Source organism: Mastomys coucha, unplaced genomic scaffold (assembly GCF_008632895.1).
Source record: "Mastomys coucha isolate ucsf_1 unplaced genomic scaffold, UCSF_Mcou_1 pScaffold9, whole genome shotgun sequence".
Classification (NCBI taxonomy): Eukaryota; Metazoa; Chordata; class Mammalia; order Rodentia; family Muridae; genus Mastomys; species Mastomys coucha.
Window position 1 is genome coordinate 43,591,409 of NW_022196915.1, and position 23,648 is coordinate 43,615,056.

General features: G+C 46.4%; 1 protein-coding gene and 1 long non-coding RNA gene across 2 annotated transcripts in view; one reads left to right on the forward strand and one right to left on the reverse strand.

The window, feature by feature from the left end:
- Gja3 (gap junction protein alpha 3) overlaps nucleotides 1-1,228 on the reverse strand; it is a 20,634-nt gene extending 19,406 nt beyond the window's left edge. The window contains exon 1 of the mRNA XM_031361468.1: nucleotides 1,086-1,228. The gene's annotated coding sequence lies outside the window, so the exon portion shown is untranslated. The remainder of the gene's footprint in view (nucleotides 1-1,085) is intronic.
- Nucleotides 1,229-16,791: 15,563 nt separating this feature from the next.
- On the forward strand, nucleotides 16,792-20,847 carry LOC116085095. Its single transcript, XR_004116415.1, has 2 exons — nucleotides 16,792-16,902; nucleotides 20,305-20,847. It is a non-coding gene; the product is annotated as an uncharacterized LOC116085095 (long non-coding RNA).
- Nucleotides 20,848-23,648: the final 2,801 nt, after the last annotated feature.

Genomic DNA, 23,648 nt, shown 5'->3' on the forward strand with positions numbered 1-23,648 from the left:
TTTTTTTGTGAACTGCTTCACACTACCCGGCAGAGCATTGCCCTGTCTGATGCTTATCTCAACAGAGGCCAAACTGCTGAGCCAGGAGACATTGTGCCAAGTTAGCTCATTTTTTACTTTGAACACAACTGATATTTAGAAAAGTCCCTCCCTTACTCCAGTTTAATCTTTCCATGTTTGTCTTGCAATATATTTCAGGGCACCACAGAAGGGCAGCGTGTGAAGTGATGCACAGTTTACAAATCGTCATAGTTTTGAATGCTAAGCGAGAGCCCGGGCACAATTCACTTCTCGGCTGTTTTATACAACCGCTATTAAGTGGCATCTTGATAAAACGAAAACCAGAGAGCTTAAGTCCCTTTCACAAATATTCAGGAACCAAGACGGCTGATCAAGAGGGTGAATTCTAGTCACCAGTGTAAAGAGTGGACAGAAAGCCCAGCCACTGGAATTTAATGTCACTACAAGTCTCTTAATTAAAAGATTATTGTAGAAGGTAGCTAAGGGTGCTCTTCCGAAAATGTACAGTCTTTACTCGTGCGCACCGTCACACACGTACAGATTAAGAAGCTGGGTCGTGGTACTTAACGACTCAAGTATTTAAGAAGAAAAATAAACTTCAAAAAGTTTCTTCCGAGCAAAGTGAACCCACCTTGTTTCTCTCCAATCCAAACACTACGAACGTACGGGGACACTTGCAGGCCAGTGCCTGCAGCTGAGGGGAGGCTGCTAAAATAACCTTAGGATCCCTGCTCTTTGAGGGTAGGGATTTCCCCAACCCAAGGGCACACTATCTCTGAGAAAAGCATCTCGACCCAGCTTTGGCCGTCCATCAAAGAGAGCAGGCGCTCCGCCCAGGTCTTTAGGAGCCTCGAAGAAGAGTAATCAATCCCAAAGTTTATCAAAGTTTCCCGAGGCTCAGCTCCCCCAGCCCCACGGCACCCCATAACAAATCAAAGGATCACGAAAGCCTCCCAAGATCGGGGAGCAACAGGGCCTTGCCCAGGGGTGGCAGCTCTGCGTCCGGCCACCCCTGGTGCTGTCGGGTCCCCAATTATGGCCCTGGGGCTCCCAGTCTGCCTTACCCCGCTCTGCCGCGGCGGCACCGGCGCTCCTCGCCTAGCCGGGCTCGGCCTGCTCTGTAAAGGAGGCTCCCTCTTCACTCGTGCGGCGACCCTTCTTCCCACGAGCGCCCCGCGCCAGGGCCCGGCTTCTCCGCCCCGGCCGCCATCCCCACCGCCGCGGTCCACACCGCACTCGGCGCCCCGCGCCGCGGCCCCACCGCCCCGCCCCGCCCTCGCCCCTCCCACCCTGCCAGCCACGCCCCCGCCTCCCGCAGGCCAGGCCCCCCGCGCCCCTCGCCCGGTCCTAACTAGGGAAGCTGGCACCTGCTCGATTCTCGCCCGCGCGCCGGCATCCTCGGGCGCCATCTGCACTCTTCTGCGAACTTCGCGCCTCCCTGGTCCCGGCTCCCGCAGCTCGGCCGATCCGCCGCAGACGCCCCAGGGCCGGGTCCTTGTAGGGCTGGAGCAGACAGCCGGGGAGCGAGGCATAACCGACTGCCAGGGCGGCCTGGGCGCTGCGCGCGTGGGCGTCGGGAGGGCGCCTCGGTCGCGTCCGGGTGTCGCCGCCTGGGGATGCAGACTTATTCCTCGGGCCAGCCCCGGCCGGAATCCCGTCTCACCCTGGCGGGTAGAGACGCCCCCGCGGGCAACAAGCTATAAATAGCGGCCGCCAGCAGGCTTCCAGGCGGACACAAATTGCTCCACGGATTCTAATTTTTTAAAATAACTTGTTCCAAGGCGCTTGAAACTTGGCGTGGCCTGAAGTATTGGGGAAGATGTCCCTGCGGGCAACTTGTTCCAGACGGTCTTGGGGATGAGATGGCAGAGTGTGGTCCAGCTAGCCTGTCCGCATCGGGGTGAGGCTTTTAATGTGTCTACCCTCGGGGAGTTTCTCTCTTTGAGAGTCATAGGACACCATAGGACACCGACAACGAGAAGGACGGAATCCTGGCCTTGTCTCATTCCTCTGGTTTCCTAGGATCTAGCAGGGGGCTTGAACAGCAGCTAATCACTAATAAATAATAGTACACTGAATTTTGGTGGCAATTTTAAAAGTGATCCCTTAATTCCGTTTATGAGTGATAGGCTTATTTTAGGAATAAGGAAAATGTGCATTTCTGATTGTTTTACATTGCCCCTAAAGACTCCATTGCTTCATTTAAAAGTTTGGCTCTATTTGGTTTTGCAGTCAGCTAACTTTGAAGATCTGATTCAAAGAACTGATTGAAGTTCAAATCTGAATTTAAGCATATTCCAAGGAGAAAGAAAACAAAACTTGTAAAGACCCATGAAGCCCCTCTCCTGCAGGACTTGGTAACACATGGATGCAGTTTTGTTTTACTTCGTTTTGTCTCTCAAACAGGGCCTCTAGGAGCAGGAGCTGGCCTCGAACGGATCCTCCTGCAGGAATCCCAGGGCTGTGATGGCAGCCTGCATGGCACACCTGCCTGGGTTCTTTTTAAATCCAGACATATTATTCCAGAAGGTTTCATTTTTCTGTTGTTTTTATTCTCTCCAAGAAGTACAAGAATATTTTTCTCCACAGAAGCATCAGAAGTATTAAAAGATTTGCCCCCTCGGACAAACTCTCAAAGTATAATAATGACTTACAACTTTTTATTACAAATAAATTTAAAATATATAACTCCAAACATCATTTGCACATCCACTTCATAACACTATTCCACAGTGGGAAGGTGGAAATAATCCAGACGTTACCAGAATAACGGATGGGCTCACAGATGAGGTAGACACACACACTGTCAAATGTTGTCTGGCCTTAGAAAAGAACATGAATGTACAATAGATATGAAGATAGATCATGTGGCAATGAAAAAAAGGCCAGCTACAACAGGAACAAATGCTGTATGATTTAACTTATAAGAAGTGTATGTTGTTGAATTAAAGTCAGGTAAATATTTATAGTTCCATTGTTTGAGACGTAGGTGGTTTGGTGGGAATTTGAGGCTGTGTTGAGGCAGGTGGGGAAACTGTTTAAAAAAACAAAGCAAACATAGAGACAGAGTTATGGAAGCACACACCTGTCTCCCGCCCATGGGAAGGAGAGGTGGAAAGACTGGGAGTTCAAGGCTAGCCCGGGCTACTTGAGATCCTGTTTCAAAAAAAAAAAAAAAAAAAAAAAAAGTGGGGGGGATTAAGTTCCTGGGACTCATGGAGTGTAGATCGCAGAGTTGGTGGTGGGTGTGGAATTTCAGTTTGAGAAACAGAGTTCTGGAAACAGAATAGGATCCTCTTGCACTGTGGATGTGTTTAAAGCCACAGGAACTGTATGCTTAAAATGAGGAGGACGATCAATTATAAATTACACACACACACACACACACACACACACACACACATATAATTTGAACATTCTACATGATATTATGCAAAGACAAGAAAGACTTGCACCTGCCATAGTACACATTTTCTAGGTGACAACTAATACAAAAACTATATGGTGTAATGGTTGTACAAAGAGTACACATGGGACTCATGGTTCCAGCAGCATATGTAGCAGAGGATGGCCAAGTCATCAGTGGGAGGAGAGGCCCTTGGTCCTGTGAAAGCTCTATGCCCCAGTGTAGGGGAATGCCAAGGCCAGGAAGTGGGAGAGGGTGGATTGGTGAGCAGAAGAAGGGGGGAAGGAATAAGGTTCTTTTTCGGAGGGGAAACCAGGAAAGAGGAGAACATTTGAAATGTAAATAAAGAAAATATCTGATAAAAATGTATATAAAAAATAGTTGGTTGTAAAAGTTTGCTTTTTTGATTTTAACAAAAATTGTATTTAGGGTAATTTGAGAGTAGATATATACATATCACACATAAGACAAGCTGACTAGACAGGGATTCTCAGCTGGGTCACATCTCATGTTCTAGCAGCATTTTCAGCATGAAGATCCACAGTGAGCCTGGCTCTGTGGCAGGTGCCCAGAACCTGGATGCCAAGAGACAACTTCACCCCAGTAGCCACTAGAGTGAAAATGTGTTTGTGTGTGGCGTCCCCTGGTGGTCGAGACGGGAATTGCCTCTCTGAGTGAATCTGTGCTTTGTGTGGGGGATGAAAGGTCAACCCATGTTTGTTGGCTGTGTCTGTCCTTCCTCAGTGTGACAGCTCAGAGTAACACAGCAATCTTGTGTTTGATCTTGTTAGGACAGAATTTAATGGCTCTTTAAGCACCAAAGTTTATGACCTATAAAACTCTCCTGCTTGAGTTTTTAAAAAGCAGTGTAGACAGCGCTGTTCGTTAGCTCCTTAGACTAATTGACAGGGCACAGTGTCTGGTTACTTTGGGGATATAAATGTCTTTAATAGCACATCTGTAACCAGCCCAATTATTTATAAACATCTGGTCATCTAGACTTTGGGCTGGGGTTGGGGGAGGCCCCACTCCATGGTGCTGAGTTGTGACCTCTCTCCACAGGATTAACAGTGTTTATTACAAAGTGAATTCATAGGTACATGTAAGTCTTAGTGAGACAATGGTAGTTAAAGAAGGCCTGCTGGCACAAACCTGTACTCTCAGGATTTAAAAAGCTGAGGCACAAGAATTACTGTGAGTTTGAAACCAACCCAAGCTATACAGAGATATTCTGTGGTAAGAAGGAAAGAAAAAAAAGAAAGAAAGAAAGCCCTGCTTCTCATCCTGACTGACCTCCAGCACATTCAGGATCTGTATAGAGAACGTATCAACCATGACAGGAGCAAGTTATATCACATGCTCTAAGGCCCAGGGGAGCTCTGAAGAGGAGGCAAGCTTATCTGGATTGCCTTGGGTTCAGTCTCTTAGCACTATGAAAACAAAACAAAGAAATCACTGTGATTGTACTGCTGTGCTTCTCAATGGCTGGGAGTCCAGGCATAAGCCACCAGGCCTGGCCCAAATGTGGGGTTAGTAATGGGCCTGTGGGAAGTGGCTGGGGTTTGCTAAGGGCAGCAGGGCAGAGCCTGTGGCTGATACTGGAGGCTCTTTGTTTGTTTTGCTTTGCATGAATTTTGACACAGGATCTCATTATGTAGATCAGGCCGGCCCTAAACTTGAGTTGACCATCCTGTCTCCATTCCAAGTTCATGTTTCTTCTCCAGTGTCTCCTTAGTGCTCTTGTCTCTTATCACATGATGTTTTGTGTCACCTCAGACTACCCAGCAACACCATGACCAGATATGGCCTCTGTATCTTTGATCAAAACAGTGACAGGAATAGACATCTGTTCTTGCGATTTGCCATGCTCGTGGCCCTGCATGATGGGAACTAGGAACTGGTGTTCCTGGAAGATTACGAACATCTGTGGAGTGATTTCTTAATTGGTATTGTCAAGAACCAAACTTCGGTCCTCTAGGAGAGCCAGTACTCTTCACCCACAAGCTGTCTCCCAGCCCAGGCAGGGAAGCCACAGTTGCACTTTTTTATTTCATTAGAAGCTGGTGGGTTTTTTATTGTCTTCATTACAGAGTTGTCTTAGAAATGGATCACTTGGCCCTTTCTCTTCTTCTCCCCTTCCAGGTTATTGCAGGAGATATTAAAAAACGAGCCCGCCAACTCTCCACGGGGCTGGACCACACTCCTGCGTCCCTGCCGAGCCACTAGTTCCCTCCGCTATAGTCCCCTGTAATCAGTGGTCCCACATTTCAGTAACCAAATGGAACTGCCAACCTCGCGGTTGCATATCACAATACTCAATAACCCAGTAAAATCAAGACTATAGACCAGGCTGGCCTCGAACTCAGAAATCCGCCTGCCTTTGCCTCCCAAGTGCTGGGATTAAAGGCATGTGTCACCACTGCCTGGCTAAAATCAAGACTCTTAAAGCTTATAATTATGGTTAACCAATCAGATTTATGTATAAATAAAATCACAACTTACAAGATGCCAATGCGATAATTTCAGAGCCAATTGATAATGATAAAAGCTTTATCCCAATTAGTTTAACCTTGTGATATCATCAGGTCGGCCTCCATTCTCCTCTCTCCCTCTCTCTGCCACTCTTAGCTCCGCCTCCCTTTTCCCTGTCCAATCACCAGGTCACAATGTTTGCCTCTCCAATAGCCCACTCCCTTAGATCTTAGTTCCCTCAGCGCATGCAAGCCTCAGTATAATCTTCTTTGTATTGTAAGCCTCAGTAGGAGGCCCAGCACAGCTGCCTCTACATAAATGTGACAGAGCTGCAAAGGCATCTCCTGCATGAGGACCTAATTAAGGACTTCCTGAGAGACCAAGGGTTGCTGACACAGACAATGTCAGCCAATCAGAAAGTGCTGTTTAGAATGTTTTCTTGGGACCAATGGGGCGCAGGTGGAGGGTATTAAAGGAGCTTGCAATAGCGTTCAGACAGATTTGCTGTGGTGTTTCTCACTTGCTCCGGCAGTCTGTGCATGGATTCCGTGCCATCTCACTTCCAATCCCCAAGGACAAGTAGGGTCAGGCAGTGGGCAATCGAGGGCACAGACAACAAGCCTTTTTGAGGAAAATAGGCTTAGTCTGCCCACCATAGCCACTCCATTTCCTGTCATGACACCACTTTCCCTGGGCAGACAGAGAATCCTTGCTGTTTGTGGAATTGTGTCACTTTGTGGGGCTGGTGCTTGCCACTGTAGATGCTGGCAGGTTTTAGGAACAGCACTCATCTTGTCAGCAGGAGTGCTGTCAGCACAGAAAGAGGTGGAGCCAGAAAAGAAATAGATGTCACAGTTGCGCATTTTAGTCTACCATGGAAGAGAAGTCCCAACCCTAGGAGCTTGGGAGAAGCTGTTACACCTGCAGTCAGCCTGCATGCTAATGCTCAGCTGTACTAGACACAATTCGGGAGCCTCTGCCTAGGGAATGGAGCCATCCATTATGGGCAGATCTTCCAATCCCATTAACACAATGAAGATAATCTTCCCTCCATAGGTCCTTTTCCAGGTTTTGTGAAGTTAACAATTACCACTATCCATCACACCCGGGCTTCATACGACCTTGTCTCCCACCTTCCCTGACCAAAATTAGGAAATCAAAATAGAGAAAGAATGAGTAGTCAATGTAGGGCCATGGAACAGTTTGGGGGTAATCCAGAACTACCCCTCACTATGTAGATTGCTCTCAGAGAAAGAGAGAGGTGAGGGTGGGATGGAGTAGGTGGAAACTTAAAAGTTCTTTGAAGTCAGTTGTGCCGGATGGTGTTTTGCTGGGGCACACACAGGGAAGAATGTTTTCTTGAAGCAGACACAGGTGAAAGGATGTTTCACTAAGATATACTCAAGAAGGAATGTTTTGCTGAAGCAGACACAGGTGAAAGGATGTTCTGCTAAGGCAAGCATGTGATGAAGGGTCCTTCAATAACGACACACATGTTTCAGTCCACTTTATATTGCATAGCTGAACTCCATTTGTCAGGACTCTATAGAAAGAAACTCACCAAAAACAAAAACAAAAACAAACCTTCTAGTGGTGTGTCTTAGCTTCTTGCTGATTCCGTGGACTGGGGCCAATTGGAAGAATGATGTCAGCAGAGACAGACTCAAGCAGAGTTTTGCTAAGATAGACTCACTGTGCTGAGGCAAGCAAGACCCATGGACGTTGGGAGAGAGTATAAATAGGACTCCGCAGACTGTGAGAGGGGCTTGCTTGTGGAGCCAGCCTTGCCAAGTTTCTTGGTCTTGAGTTTTCATTGATTTTTGCTTCATCGAGAGAGGCACGGCCAAGAACCTCGCCTGGCTTCCTGTTGGTCTGGTCCCTCCTGCTGACTCATGTGAGGCCTGGCTGTTCCTGCTTGGTCATGTCACTGCTGCTGCTATCCCGACACTACTGAACTGGACTGCTGGGATAACCGTGAAGTGTTTGCAACCATCTGTAATGGGGATTTGCACACGCCTTTAATCCCAGCAATTTGGAGGCAGAGGGAGGCAGGCAGATTTCTGAGTTTGTGGCCAGCCTGGTCTACAGAGTGAGTTCCGGGACAGCCAGGGCTACACAGAGAAACCCTGTCTCGAAAAACCAAAAAAAAAAAAAAAAAAAAAAAAAAAAAAAAAAAAGATTAGTTATCTATCTGCCACTAGCTCCATAGGTTCCCTAAAAGTTAAAAATTATCATTCTTATGTCTAAGTAACACAATATGTCAAGAGGCAAATCATCTGCCTAGTGTCTTATTAATATTGAAGTTTTGTATAAATAACTCAGTCAATATTTTATCTTCTCTACTTGCACCTATGATAAACTGCTTACCCCCTTTTATGACCTTAGTTATCAGACAATGGTTTTGCAGCCTAAAGAAAAGTTTTCCTTAATTGTAAATCTTTTTCATGTCTGCTTTCTATCCTAGTGCAAGTGGTCCATGACACATGAAGGCTTACAGAATCCTAACTGCAGCTTTCAAATTATAGAGGGCTCAAAATTGCTTGCATAATTTTAGGATTTCTATAGAATTACCATACAGAATTAAGAAATCATCTCTTTGTCTCCATAGCATTGCTACAAAAGAGTACATCTTCATTGATCTGCAGAAAATCTGCCAAATAGGGTGAGCTGATGCCCAGGAATTGTTATATTAATTTAATGACAGGAAAGGCACATCAGGTGCAAGAATCAGTCCTGAGATGTAGTCTCTTGGGGCCTTGTCTCCCAGAGCTCATTCATTGCAATCCATGCAAAAATGGTAGACCATCTCAGAAAAGTCATCCAGTAGCCTTCTCCTATCCTACATGGCTTCTTACAATGCATCATGGTGGGGGTGGGCTTTGAGATCCTCTCTTCAGGCTCTGCCCAGTGTGGAAGAGAGTCCTTTCCTGGCTGCCTTCAGATTAAGATGTAGAACTCTTGGCTCCTCCAGCAATAAAATCTAAACTAAGACAATGGGGACTTTTGAAGTTGGACTGAATGTAGTTCTGCATTATGGTATGGCTACAAGCCTATGGGGGCCAGAGACTCATGTGTTTGAATATATGGTCCATAGGGAGTGGCATTATTAGGAGATATGGCTTTGTTGATGGTAGGTGTGGCTTGGTTGGAACAAGTCCCTAGGGGTTAGACTTTGAGGTCACAGAAGCTCAAGCCAGTTCTCTGCCTGTTGCCTGAGGATCCAGATGTAGAACTCTCAGCTCCTTCTCCAGCACTAAGACTGCCTGTACCCTGTTATGACAGTAATGGACTAAACTTCTAAAACTGTAGTGCAGCACCAGTTCGATGTTTTCCTTTATAAGAATTGATGTGGTTATGGTTTCTTCTCATAGCAATAGAAACCCTAAGACACATACCCTACCAGAGATGTCAGTGTGCTGGCTCCCAAAGGCAGCAAAGATCCAGCTAGGGGAGCGGTAGAAGTATCCATGGTCAGGTGGCTTAATCCCTCTATAAGAAGCATCTTGTATTCCACTTCATGCTAGTCAGGGGTTCTCCAGGCAGGAGCTGTTATCTGTAGTCACAGTGGATCTTTATCATACGAATCTGTCAGTTGTACTGGGGAGTCATCTGGATGAATTGAGTGGTCTGGGGATGTAAGAGTCAAATGGTTATTTAAAGGGGTGTCAGCCGGTGTAAGCCATGAGATCCACAAGGAATGTTGAAAGCCTCTGTCCCATAGCTCTGGTGCTTGTTATTGGATCCCAGAGTCCTGATCAGCTCCAGACAGCATCACCTACCAGATGGGACTGATTTACATCAAGGCAGCAGCGCTCCTCTCCCAAGAAGAGGCAGGGCCTATCTTTTTTCTGCCATCAGGAGACCTAAGCCTTTCCCATTCCCAAGTGTGGCTACTGCTGGCGAGTCTGCCTCATTTTGACTTTGTATTGGGCTTGGGTAACCTGAGACCCTACTGGCACCAGGCTTGGGTAACCTGAGGTCCCCACATGGATTGGGGTCTATGCACCCCCCCTTCTAGTATGAATTTACTAGACAGCTTAGGTCTCTTGCCTGTATGTCTAATGCACCAACACCCAATAATGCATTACCCGGTAACAACACAGAACCCCTATCTGCATCAGGCTACACATACTCCCTTCTCTGAACTCTAGAATACACTTCTTCCCTTGACAATAATCAATATTACCTTCTAGTAAATGTATTACCAGTATATCTGAGCATAAAAAATGGAAAGAACAATCTGGTCTAGACTGGTTTCCAACGCATGCCCAATAAGACAAACTGTGCCTTCAGGTGGACTTTTAGGGTGAATCCCTATATACGACCTTTACTACCTTCTGCCAAGACATAATTTGGCATGCATATGACTAAAGTCAGATGAATTATGGGAAGAGATGCATGCAGTAGAAGAAGCAATTATATCGAGATGATCTCTGTTACTCAAAACACACCTAAACCACACCCTGAGTAGCCAGCCCCTCCTGGTCCCATACTCCTAGCAGCTGCTCAGAGCAATGGTGCTTTGTTTCTGTGCTTTTGGACCCTGTGTGATTATCCTGAGTCATCCTGTTGTTTGCTTCAAGCAACCTTCCCTTGCTGCTGCGGCTAATCCACGTAGGCTTTTATTTGGATTCCTTGAAGAAGAATACCTGATTCCACCCCAGCCATTTTGGCTGAGTCAACATGGGATGAGAAAACTCATATTTCCCATCCTGCAGCTAAAAATTTCCCTCAGCTTTCTAGTTCCTTTTCATGTTGATGTCTGTGATTGACAGCAGGCTTGACCTGTGAGCAGCAGGTGTTACCTAGTGTGGGAAGACAGGATGCCAGAACATTCCTGAAGAAGAGTGGGCAGCTGTGGCTGGACTCCCTCAACTAGCTGTCTCCCTTGGGTCAGAGTGCAAAACGGGGGGTTGGGGGGGGAGAGGAGAGGGGAGCATGCAAGGTAAATTACCCACAGTGCTCTGCCTTCTACTATAGTTTCTGCTATCTGGACCTAAACCAAGCTCTTGCAGCCCCTTGAGGCTTTTAAAAGTTTTTTTTTTTTCTCCTTTCTCCCTTTCCTTTCCCCACTTTTCCTTTTGGTCTCATATGAATCTGGGGTAGTTCTGTTTTACTGTTTCAAAGCACTGGGATCCTCATCCCTTCCGGGTGCTTTCTGCTCTCTTACTGGAACCTAACTTTGTTGCCAGTTAGATTTAAAAAAACAAAACAAAACAAAACAAAAACAAAAAACAAAAAAACAGGTTCCCTGACAATTTAGCCAACCCTAAATGCCAGCCCTAAACACACCTGTGCATGAGCAGTGTGTGAAGTCACAACTTTGAAAGGGGATGGGAGGACATGTGCAGAGGAGAGCAGGGATGGGCATGGCGTAAACCAGGCACTCATTTGAAGTGATCAAAACATTAAAATAAAAATAATTTTCACCCCTTTTTATTTTCGTCTGGACTCTCCTAATTCTCACAAGTATCTAAGTTGTAAAATGTCTGTTTATGAAATTCAGACATTAAGAACATGATTTATTCTTGGGTTGGGGTTTCCCTTGAATAATTTGTATGTTTGCCTGCAGAGGTAATTAAGTAGGAAAGGGAAGGAAACAGAGTCAAGATGAGTGGAAGAGGGGGATCATGGGTACGGGGGGGGGGACCATTCTACCTAAGGCTCAGAACAGACTCATGCAGCAAGCCAACTAAATTCAACAATGCAAAAAAGAATCCTGGTAACAGGGTGAATTCCTTTCCCCACCCCCATTCTTCTAATAGCGTCTCTGCTCTCCAGAACAACACCATTTTAAAGGTCCCCTGCTCCTTCCTTTTTCTCTTTCTCATCTGAATCTGAGTTAGAATCCTTGCAAGTATTAACATGTCGCAGGCAGTCTTGGACCATGAGTTGTCTGGATGAAAGGGAACAGGAACCCGGAAATTCTTACAAAGGCTTGTGTTGCAGGCCACATGGAACCTGAGGCAAAGGGGAAAACCAATCCTGCCTCTGGCCCCCTTGCTGGGGAAAACCAAGCTGCTCCTGTCATAACTTAACAAGTCTCCTTCCTGCCTGTGGCATTGTTTGTTCTCCACGTCTTCTCCAGAGTTTTCTCTACTATTGCTTGGCTGCTTATTCTGTCTCTAAACTTTCTGTTGTCTGCATGGATCGGAGAGCACAGGTTACACCATGAAAATCCTTTAGAGTACGCACTGCTTTAAACCCTCAGTGCTGATGAGTTCTATGTCAATATGACGTAAAATAGCCATCTGAACAGGAACCACAATTGCAAAAAAAATGCCTCTGTGAGGTTGACTTGTAGGCAGATCTGTGGAGGTTTTTTTTTAAATTAGTGTTTGATATGGGAGGACCCACCCCACAGTGGGTGGTCCTGGGTCTTCAGGCTGAGCAAGCCATGGGAGCAAGCTGTCAGCAGCATTTCCCCATGACCTCTGCTTTGCTTCTTACCTCTAAGCCCCTGCCTTGGCTCCCTTCCCAGCGTAATGGTGTGGGCAATATAAGCCAAACAAACCCCTTCTTCCCTGAATCGCTCATGGTGTCTTATCACTGTAACATAAACCTGACTATGACAGATCCAACACTACTAACTCTGGAAGGAAGGGTTCTTGCTGGATAGTACTTTTGGTGTTGTGCTTGAAACAATATCATTGGAACCTTTTATCATTTTTTCAATAATTTAGGAGTTATAATAAAAATGTGCTCACCAACTTAGTCTCAGAATACACACGCGCGCACACACATACACACACACACACACACACACACACACACACACACACACACACACACACACTGGCCTGGAGCTCACCAGGTAGGCTAGACTGGCTGGCCAGGGAAGCCCAGAGGTCCCTATGTCTGCCTCCCCAACACTGGAATTTCTCGATGCCATGCCCAGCCTTCTCACATGGATCTAGGGATTGAGCCTGTGTCCTCGTGCCTTTGAGGTAAGCAGTTCACTGAATAAGCTCCTCTTTGGACTTTATCTCTTCTTTTCTTTTCTTTTCTTTTTTTTTTTTTTTTTTTTTTTTTTTTTTTTTTTTGAGACAGGGTTTCTCTGAGTAGCTCTGGCTGTCCTGGAACTCAGTCTGTAGACCAGGCTGGCCTCGAACTCCGCCTGCCTCTGCCTCCCAAGTGCTGGGATTAAAGGCGTGCGCCACCACGGCCCGGCTTGGACTTTATCTCTTAAAGACAAGTCTTGCTGTGGTGTACGGGCTGGTTTTGAACTCCTGGGCTGGTGTGATCCTTAGTCTCATGCCTCCCTGGAAACTGGAGCCACAGGTGCAGCTTCACACCTGTCTGCACCGAGAGCTGATTTTATTTTGCAAGTAATAAAAATCTGTTCATTTAGAAATGAACATCTTTATTGCTTTGTATTGGAGAAGGGCAATGCCAATACTACACCATTTTTCTTGAGATGCTGAAAAACCGCACAAATACTTTCTCTGGAAATCAATTCAGAGTCACCGTTTTCATAGGGCTCCATATTAAGCTAGAAAAAAAAAAAGAAGTGGATACTTTTGAAGTGCAATGGAACTTCTCGTGCCCCACTTTCTGAGCTGCAGTACACTTACCTAGTTACGACGGGCAAGAACTTTTTCCCTCTGTTTCCCATAGGACCGTTTTGTGAATGATTTCACACCATGCGAACAGTGACAGTGAACTTACTGCCTTCATTTCGCACTTATCACAGCAGGTGCCAGACTGCTGAGCCAGGAGATTGTGTGCCAAGTTATCCCATGTTTATTCTGAACACACTAATATAATGAAACGAAGTGCTCCCTACTCCACTGAACAGATGCCTCGATTTACACTGATTACAAATCTCCATAGTTTTGAATTTTAGGAGGGAGCCCTTGTATAACTCACTTCCTGACGTTTTGTAAACCATCGTTAAATAGCATACTTGGAGGCATATTGATAAAAGGAAAACTGGGGGGAGGGGGGTGCTAAAGATCTTTCACAAATGTTCGGCTGAGCAGGAGGGTGAATTACAATCGCCAGTGTGTGGAACAGACAGAAAGCAAATAGTGCCCAGTCACAGCCGTTTATGGTCACCACCAAGTCTCCTAACGACAGGATTGCTGCAAAATGCGGATGTGATTTACCATTGAACATGGATATTCTTAACACGCAGGCACCAACAAATACGTACAGACCAATAAATTGTGTCTTGGCTGAAGCATTTAAAAAACAAAACAAAACCAAAAACCAAACAAACAGTTTCTCAAAAGAAAGTAGGTGAGCCCACCTCGATTCTAACTAATCTTATCATGGCTTGAGACCTTGGACAACCTGAAGCGACTGCCTGGGGATGGGGCGACAGCTAAGCTGACTTGACCTGAGCATCCACAGGGCTGGTAGCGCCCTCCCTCTCCCTCCCCGCAGAGGCACAACCTAGCTTTAGCCATTCACCAAGGAAAGCAAGTGCTTGCCTAGATCTTCAGAAGCCTGGGAAGGTCAGTTATTCCGCTCGCTCGTTTCTGGAGACTCAGCTTCCCAGACTTGGGTTGGTCCTTGGCACTTCCAGGTCTCCAGCGCCGCCTGAGGGCATCCAGACCTCCTTTTCCACATCTCCATTGCTCTAGCGCCCTACACTCCTCCCGGAATTTGGCTCTGCCCGCTCAGACTAGGAGGCGCCCCTCACTTGTGCGGGGGGGCTCTTCACTGGATCTGAATCAGCCCACCCCAGAGCACCGTCCCTGCTACCTTGCCATTCCCTCGCCCCTGCCCACCCTGTTGTACCACTATTTCTTGACTTACGCCTCATTTCTGCGCGTCCCTCTGGATCCCTCTGGAGGTCCCTCCTTGGGTACTCAGGCTCCTGCATCCTTCACCTGCATTTCGCACCGAAATCCTGAATCTGCACTTTCCGGGCACTTGCATCCTACTTGGTACCACCCTTTGGCCTGCCTGAGCAGACCAGCACACCTAAGCATCTGCCTAGGGGATCAGGTGGAATTTGACTGAAGCGCAGCATTGGGTGTGAAGAGCGCATGCGTTGCTGCTGCCGCCTTGTAGCTACCAGCTTCTGTTTGGCTTCTGATCCGGCTCTTGCAGTATGACCAAGGCAGCAAGCCACACAACAGCACAACAGAATCAGGTCCCTGTTCATGTAGCACTCAACTCAATGTTCACAGACCCTCCTGTTCCTTCTGGTTTGCCAGGGTCTAGCAGGAAGATAGGACAGCAAAGGATAGTCAATAAAAGTAATAGTTGAATGAATTTTGATGGCAATTTTGAAAATGGTAAGAAATTAACTTTTACAGGTGATGGATTTATTTCAGGAATAAAGCAAAACTCAGGTCTCTGGCCATTTGCCGTCTTGATGGAGAAACCTGCGTTGTCTTACTAAAATTAGATCTTCTTGGGTTAGAAATGCGCTCCCCCGTCTCTGGAAGAATTCACTTCTGTTCAGACCTGAATTTAGCTCATTCCAAAGAGAAAGGAAACATTGAAGCTGTAAAGACTTGTGAAGCTTGTCCTGTCTGGAACTCAGAGCTGCAGAGGTGCACTGTGTCCCAGGGGTGTGACGTGGGTTTTTGTTTTCAATTTAAGACAGTCTCTAGTTTCTCAGTCTGGCTTTGACTGTTCTGATCTTTCTGCCCTCACCCCCCGGAGTGCTGTGGTTACAGGCCTGCACCACCACGGATGATATGTTCATCTAGAAGGTTTTAAGGACTTTAGTGTCTGTCTTAGCCTGTGTTCTATTGCTGTGAAGAGACACTACAGCCACAGCAACTCATAAGGAAAACATTTAATTGGGACTGGTTTACAGTTCAGAGGTTCAGTCCATTTTCACTATGGAGAGAAGCAAGGCGGCATGCTGGCAGACATGATGTTGGAGAAGTAGCTGAATGTTTTACATCCAGATCTGCAGGCAGCAGGAAGACAGGGACTCTGGGCTTGGCTTGGGCATTTGAAATCTCAAAGCCCACCCCAGTGACATATTTGCTCTAATACGGCCACAGTTCCTAACTCTTTCAAATAGTGCCAGTGTCTGTGGTGATTTGAGTGATGTGGTCTACTGTCCAGTTGCTTCCCTCTGGGGCATCAGACATCTTTGTTCAACAGACCCAGTAGGGGCAAAGTGGAGCCAGGGACAAATAGGTTCCACAGGACTCCAGTCAAGTTGGGAATGCTAGGAGTGGTAACAGCTCTTAAGACAAGCACCAGGTGGCCTGGCGCAGCAGCAGATAGCTACAGCCTCAGCAGCACAGGTCGGGTAAGCTGATGCGAGCCTCTGCTGGCATGGAGAGCATGGAGAGCATGGTCAGCCAGGGAGGTCCAAGATCCAGCGATAAATGCTTTGGAAGAAAGAACTCTCCCCCAGTGTTACAGATCAGTAAAGACAGTCACCCTTGGACAATCCTCCGTGAACTAGCTTGTGTGCTTTATCCCATGGGGACAGGTACTGTATGAACCTTGGGGAGTGGGATGGGTTTAGGTAGATGTTTTCTATTGGCTGACTCTGAGATGTTAGTGATGCTCTATTTGCGATGGGAGTGGGGGTGGAGGGTGGGGACTCCAGGTGCTACATTAAGTGACGGACTGGCTGCCTGTGGTCCTTGCAGTTGGGTGTTGTGGTTATGTGTTCCGGAGCAGGTATAAACACAGGTAGGGAGCAGCTCTACTTCTGCTATTCTCAAAGCTCTGAGATTCCCAGTGAGGCTCACTCAAGCCTCACTGGCTCCTATGCCTGTCTGGTGGCATGGCCTGCTTGCCCTACAGAATAGGCTTGGCCTCCACAGACTCCTGTGTTTGAATGCCTGGCTATAGGGAGTGGCACTCTTAGGAGGGGTGGCCTTATTGGAGGTGTGGCCTTGTTGGAAGAAGTGTGTCACTGTGGAGGCAGTCTGTGAGGTCTCACATGTGTGACACATTCAGTCTCCTCTTGGCTGCCTTTGCATCAAGATGTAGAAGGCTTGGCTCTTCCAGCATCGTGTCTGCCTGCACGCTGCCATATTCCTATGATGATGATAATGGACTGAACATCTGACACTGTAAGCCAGCCCTAATTAAATGTTTGCCTTTATAAGAGTTGCCTTGGTCATGGTGTTTCTTCACAGCAATGAAACCCTAACTAAGGAAGTGTCTTTCTGTATTGTTTATTCCTCTAACAGTACAGGGGTAGCTTCTATGTTTTTTTTTTTTTTCACAGAAACAACGGATGACTAGTAGTCTCCAGACAAGCTTTATGATTGTTTATACTGGAATTATTATATAGTGGTATGATGATTTACAACTTTTCATTAGAACTATAGGTACAAAATATATAGCTCTGACAAACACTTGCAGACCTGGTGTATAAAATTATTCAATAGTCAAAAAGTGAAAACAATCCAAATATCCCTGGTGGATGAAGGATTCATAGATGAGGTTCATGCTTACAATGGAACACTGTTTGGCCTTAAGAATGGGAATGTACAATGTATGTGCACTTTGAAGAGATGCTGACTGAAACAAGGCAGGTACAACAGTAATAAATATCATCATACTCTGCTATGGTTTGTATATGCTCGGCCCAGGAGTGGCACTATTAGAAGGTGTGGCCTGGTTGGAGTAGGTATGTCACTGTGAATGTGGGCTTAAGACCCTCATCCTAGCTGTCTGGAAGCCAGTCTTTGACTAGCAGCCTTCAGATGAAGATGCAGAACTCTCAGCTCTGCCTGCACCATGCAGCATCCAGGCTCCCACCTTGGTAATAACAGACTGAACCTCTGAACCTGTAAGCCAGCCCCAATGAAAGGTTATCCTTATAAGAGTTGCCTTAGTCACAGTGTCTGTTCACAGCAATAAACCCTAACTAAGACACGATCCAATTTATTAGAGCTGCTGAGAGTTGTCGAGTTGAAAGCAGGCATGGTGTTTCATGCCTACGATCCCAGCACTTGAGAAGCACAGGGAAAGGACTGCTGAAGTTGGAGGCCATCTTGGGCTATCGTGTATGACTGTGGGAGTAGGGTGGGGGTTGGTGTGGGGGAGCAGGCCATAGGACACTCTCTGTAACTTTAGCACTTGAAAAGTGGAATCAGGAAGATCAGGAGTCCTGAGGCTACAGGAGACTCTGTCTTTAAAAAAACAAACAGAAAAAAAATCATAAAGACAGAGAGTAAAATGGTGGTTGCCAGGACTGGGAAGCAGAGACAGAGGAGTTAGTGATGGGTGTGGAATTTCTGTCTGGGAACAAGAGATCTAGAAACAGATGGCGTGGCATTGGCAGTGTGGATGTGCTTAAAGCCACAGGGACTGTGTGCTTAAAATGAGGAAGATGATCAACTATAAATTATATATATATATGTATATATATATATATAGCATGGTTTTGTATATATATGTGTGTGTGTGTGTATATATATATATATATATATATATATATATATATATATCATGGATATTTTACATGATATTATGCGAAGACCAGAAAGACTTGCACCTATCGTAGTATATACATTTTCTAGGTGACAACCAATACAATAACTATATGGTTTAATAGTTGGTTATCAAAGTTTGCTTCTTTTTTGATTTTAACAAAAATTGTATTTAGGGTAATTTGAGAGTACATATATACATATCACACCTAAGACAAGCTGACTAGACAGGGATTCTCAGCTGGGTCACATCTCTATGTTCTAGCAGCAGTTTGAGCATGAAGATCCACAGTGAGCCTGGCTCTGTGGCAGGTGCCCAGAGCCTGGGTGTTAAGACAGAACTTCACCCCAGTAGCCACTAGAGTGAAAAAGTGTTTGTGTGTGGCGTCCCCTGGTGGTCGAGACGGGAATTGCCTCTCTGAGTGACTGCTTTGTGTGTGGGATGAAAGGTCAACCCATATTTGTTGGCTGTGTATGTCCTTCCTCAGTGTGACAGCTCAGAGTAACACAGCAATCTTGTGTTTGATCTTGTTAGGACAGAATTTAATGGCTCTTTAAGCACCAAAGTTTATGACCTATAAAACTCTCCTGCTTGAGTTTTTAAAAAGCAGTGTAGACAGCGCTGTTCATTAGCTCCTTAGACTAATTGACAGGGCACAGTGTCTGGTTACTTTGGGGATATAAATGTCTTTAATAGCACATCTGTAACCAGCCCAATTATTTATAAACATCTGGTCATCTAGACTTTGGGCTGGGGTTGGCGGAGGCCCCACTTCCTGTACACGAAACCTCCATGGTGCTGACTTGTGATCGCTCTCCACAGAAGGATTAACACTCTGTTCACTATGAGTTATAAAGTATGAATTCACAGACACCTTTTTCATCTTAATAAGACCAATGTAGTCAAAGTGGACCTGGTAGTGCATGCCTATAATCTCCACATTTGGAAGGCTGAGGCAGGATTGCTGTGAGTTCAAGGCCAGGGTGGACTACGTAATAAGTACAGGGCAGCCTGGGAAACACTCTGCCAAAAATAAAACAAAATAAGCAAATAAACCCCAAAGCCCTGCTCCTGACTTCCACAAAGCTATGTGAGCAGCCTGTGGTTCAGAGAGAAAGGCTCAGCTACTATGTATCTGGTGAATGCTTTCCTCCCTAGCACTGGCTAGAGACATTTACGTACACGAGCTCATTCAACCCTCACTAAAGTCACCCAGGTTACAGGATCCCTGGCTTTCCATTAAGGAAATAGAGGTTCAGAGAGTCTACTGCAACTGGCCCAAGGCCAAGCAGCTGGTAAGGGCACAGCCAGGGCATTCACATGAATTGCTATCCCAAGCCTGCTTGGCGCAGGCCATATACGTGCAGCCTGAGAAAGACATTGTCTGACAAACAGGCCTTCAGGCAGTTCCTTCATTGTTCCACCTCACAGAATGGACCGTCTCACTCCCAGGCTGTATGGGATTGCTAACCTTCCCTGGGCCATCAAAGGAGGGTGGCACATGTTTGTGTTTGTGGACATATCTAGGCATAGGAAAGGTGGCACAGCAACTCTTAGCTGTAGGGTTTTCTAGCTCCATGGTTATCTATGGAGCCTTGTTGTAATGTGGTACAAGACTGCCTGCTTACCAACAGAGGGGGCACGGGTCTGGTCGCGGAGCCCTGGACTTAGGAGACTTAGAGGGGGGTATTTTAACCTGGAGGAGCCTTCCTCGGCGGTAAACTTATGTGAGGAAGTTTTATCAGTCTTTTCTCCTTCAGCTCTGCAAACTTCTCTGGGGGTCGGGACCCCATTAATATCCATCTCAGGTGCATTTACAAAGGTTTTTGTTTTATGACTTGCTTTAATTTCTATAACTTTGTTTCTTTATTGTGTGTATGTGCATTTGTATAAGTATATGTGTGTATGTTGTGGGGTGCATGTGTGCTGTAACATATGTGGAGATCATAGGACAACTTGGGAGAATCAGTTCTCTTCTTCTACCATGTGGCTTTTGAGGCTCTGAGCTCTCTCTCTCTCTCTTTCGTTTTAAGAGACAACATGCCCTTTTATCATGTGTGGAATCCTGATGAAGACCAGCCAGGGTCTGGAGGGAGCTGCAGGACCACAGGCCGTACATGCTGCATTTGAGAGAGCTTTCAATGCCAAGCAGGAAGGATTCTCCCAAAACCATGCTGCTTGTGGCTCTGGAGAGGACCACAGTTCCCTGAGGATCTCAGCACATCCCAGCAGGGATGCAGCATGTTAGCAAACCATCCCCTGTAAAGTGCCTGGGAGGAGAGAGCTGTCTTTCTGAGACACCTGCTTGGAAGGCCTGAGGCTCTGTAAGTGGAGCTGACTCAACCCAGGGCACCAAAGAAGGCTGTCGGCAATGGGTGAACCCTGGATACTGATTTTGTGCCTGCAGCAACCTTCACCCCTCTAAGAAGCACAGGATAGGCAGATATTGGCCTCTCCCAAGCCTGCGCTTGGCTCAGAGGCATTGCTGCTTGCATTGCTCATTGTTGGAGATTGGTTCTGAGCTTTGATTCAATCGAGAATCTGCATGTCTAGACACTAAAGGTCCATGTCCCCAATTGGTTTTTGATAGATCAATAAAGATGCCAATGGCTGGGTACAGGGTGGGACCCTTAAAGTTGCACAGCAAGGATGCAGAGAGGAACAGAGAAGAATTGCAGTGACTCGAGGAAGGAGGATGGGACTCAGGAGCAGCAAGAGAGAAAGCCAATCGGTCATGTGAGATTTTGGGTAAGTGGTCACTGACCACTGACCACTTCCCGATTGGGCCTGGGGTAGCAGGGGAAGGTTTAGGAGTGCCCAGCCTTTGAAGTAGGCAAGGTATTTTTTAAAAAAATAAGCTAATGTGTGTATGTCTTTCATTCGAGGATCCAAAGATGAGTGTGCACATGCAATCCACCGGAAGCCGCACACAATCTGCCAGGAGCCAAAGCCAAAGCAGTGAAGTAAAATTCACCGCTACAGTTCATTGCCGCACTGTGTTTAGGGATTGCTTTCTCTGATCCCTTTGACTCTAGCTTCCAGTCTTCTGTTTCTATATTTTTAGAATCCCTCCCCATGTTTTCTAGTTCTTTCCCCATGGATCCTGAAGTTGATGGGTTCTGAAATACCTTATGTTAATTGAAGAATGTTCCAATAGCACGCACTCGTGTGCTCCAGGAGTCTTTCCTGCAGATGGTTCATGGTGCTGAACACAACATACATGCCAGAGAGAGGTCGTACTCTATCATCTAAGGAACAAAACCAAGGAAGCAGCCTGCGCACGCGCATGTTCAGTACAGATGTAGTTTTGATTCTGAGTTTGGGATCTGCACTGGGTTGAATTTGCAGATCCAGAAACCACAATGATAGGGGTGAATCCTGTGTTCTTGCTTCCTTCACCTCTGTTCTTGTACTTGCTGCTGATATATCTGCCACCTCCCCCGCCCCCCAGGATTCTTCTTCTCTTACTCCATTCCAGACACTGAGGACGGATGAACACATAGAGTTTAGGACAACCCTCTGCACACTAGATCTTGTCAATATTTCCTCCCAGGGACTGTCAGGTAAGCCATAGATATATTCTTCAGGATAATATGAAATGGATATCTGAGTTTAAGTCACAGGTCTTTTCTTATTAGCTCTCTGCCATTGGGCAAGTGACTTTACATCATGAACCCCAGTCTCTTACACTATGAATGGGGGTGAATATCACCTCAGAGGACTCAGTGTGTAGCTCTCACAGTGCCAGGTCCACAGAAGCTGCTGGAAACTGGACCTCATTATTTTCACTTGTAAAACTGCCTTTTTGTGTGCATGTGTGTTGGGTAGCGTATGTACCTGTTAGTGTAGAGCATGTGTGTGTGTTCACGCATATGCTTGAGAGTATGGAGGCCAGAGGTTGACATCAGGCATCTTTTCTCCTTTACTCACCGTCCTTGTAGCAGTAGGATTTTGAGAGAGCATCTCTTGCTGAACATGATGTTTATTGACTCAGCTAGATTGCCTGGCTGAGGAACTTCAGGGATCTACCTGCCTTTGCCTGTCCTGCAGCACTGGGATACAGGAGTATGTGATGTGGCTGGCTTTTTTCCATGGATTTTGGGGATCTGAACTTAAATGCCCATGCTTGCAAGGCAGGCTCCTTTCCAACCAAGCCATCTCCACAGTCCTGTATCTTTAAAAAATATATCTTAATAAAGCAAGTTGACATTTAAGCTGATTAAGAGGGGGCGGAGAGAAGGAAGAAGCGAGGAAGAGAGGAGAAAGAGACAGAGAGAGACTGTAAATCAGGCTCAGGAAGAAGGAGTTGTATACACTCCCTCCCAGAGGTTGGTGTGGGCTTCTCAACAGAGAGAGTTGCCTAGTTTTCTTTCTTGCCTTCTGGGATGGGACCCTGGGAAGCGCTTTACCACCAAGCAATCCACAACCCCTTTCCTGAGAACCTGTATAGCAGTCTGACATTACCGTGACATTTATATTGTAACTTACAAATGTTTAGGTTCTTCTGAGGTGGAGGGGGACCCCAATATCTCATTTCCTTTTCTTTGTAAAACCTCCCTGTTGTGTCACTGGGTCACCAGCATGTTCCTCGAATGTTAAGGGAATCCACTGCAAATCAAGCTGCCTGCTCAGTCTGTGGGGAGAAGAAGCAGATTAGAAGAAGAAACCCTTCCTCAGCCTCCTGCCAACTCTCCTTTTTGCCTGTGGGAACGCCCATTCTGTTATTAGCCAGCTACTAAGAATACATGCTGCTGGACTCAACCTGCCCCTGGGCAGTCACACTTGATGAACCCAGACCAGGAACTCCAAGTCCCCTCCAAGAGAACTGCTCCCCGCTCCCCCCACCAGTGGACAGAGTTTCCCTGGCCATCCAGGAACTCGCTCTGTAGAACAGACTGGCCCCAAACTTAGAGTTTCACCTGCACAAGAGGGCACATTTCATTTTTATTCATCAAAGAGTCATTTTGTTTGACTCTTTGGGGAACAGACTGGTTATAAGTAGCTAGCTACTGTAAAGATTATAGAAGGGTGGCATTTCTTTAATAGACAAAGTCATCAGGTCTCCCCAGGGGAAAAACTGACATGATTTTCCATAGACTCCCTTTGTGACATCCTCATTACATAGTACGTGTTTGCCTTAAATCAAAATGGAAGACCTCAAGCGTGTGGGTTTCAGCTTACAAAAGCCTTCTGTTTACAAAGGCCAATTGTTTGCCAAGGAAAAGAAAGCAAGCGAGAGCTTTGTCAGAGACAGGACTCATATCCTTCTTCCTGTAAAAGTGAGGCAAGGCAAACCCTTGCACTAGTATCAGGGAGCACAGGCCCAGGGAGCACTGGCCCAGGGAGCACTGGCCCAGGGAGCACAGGCCCAGGGAGC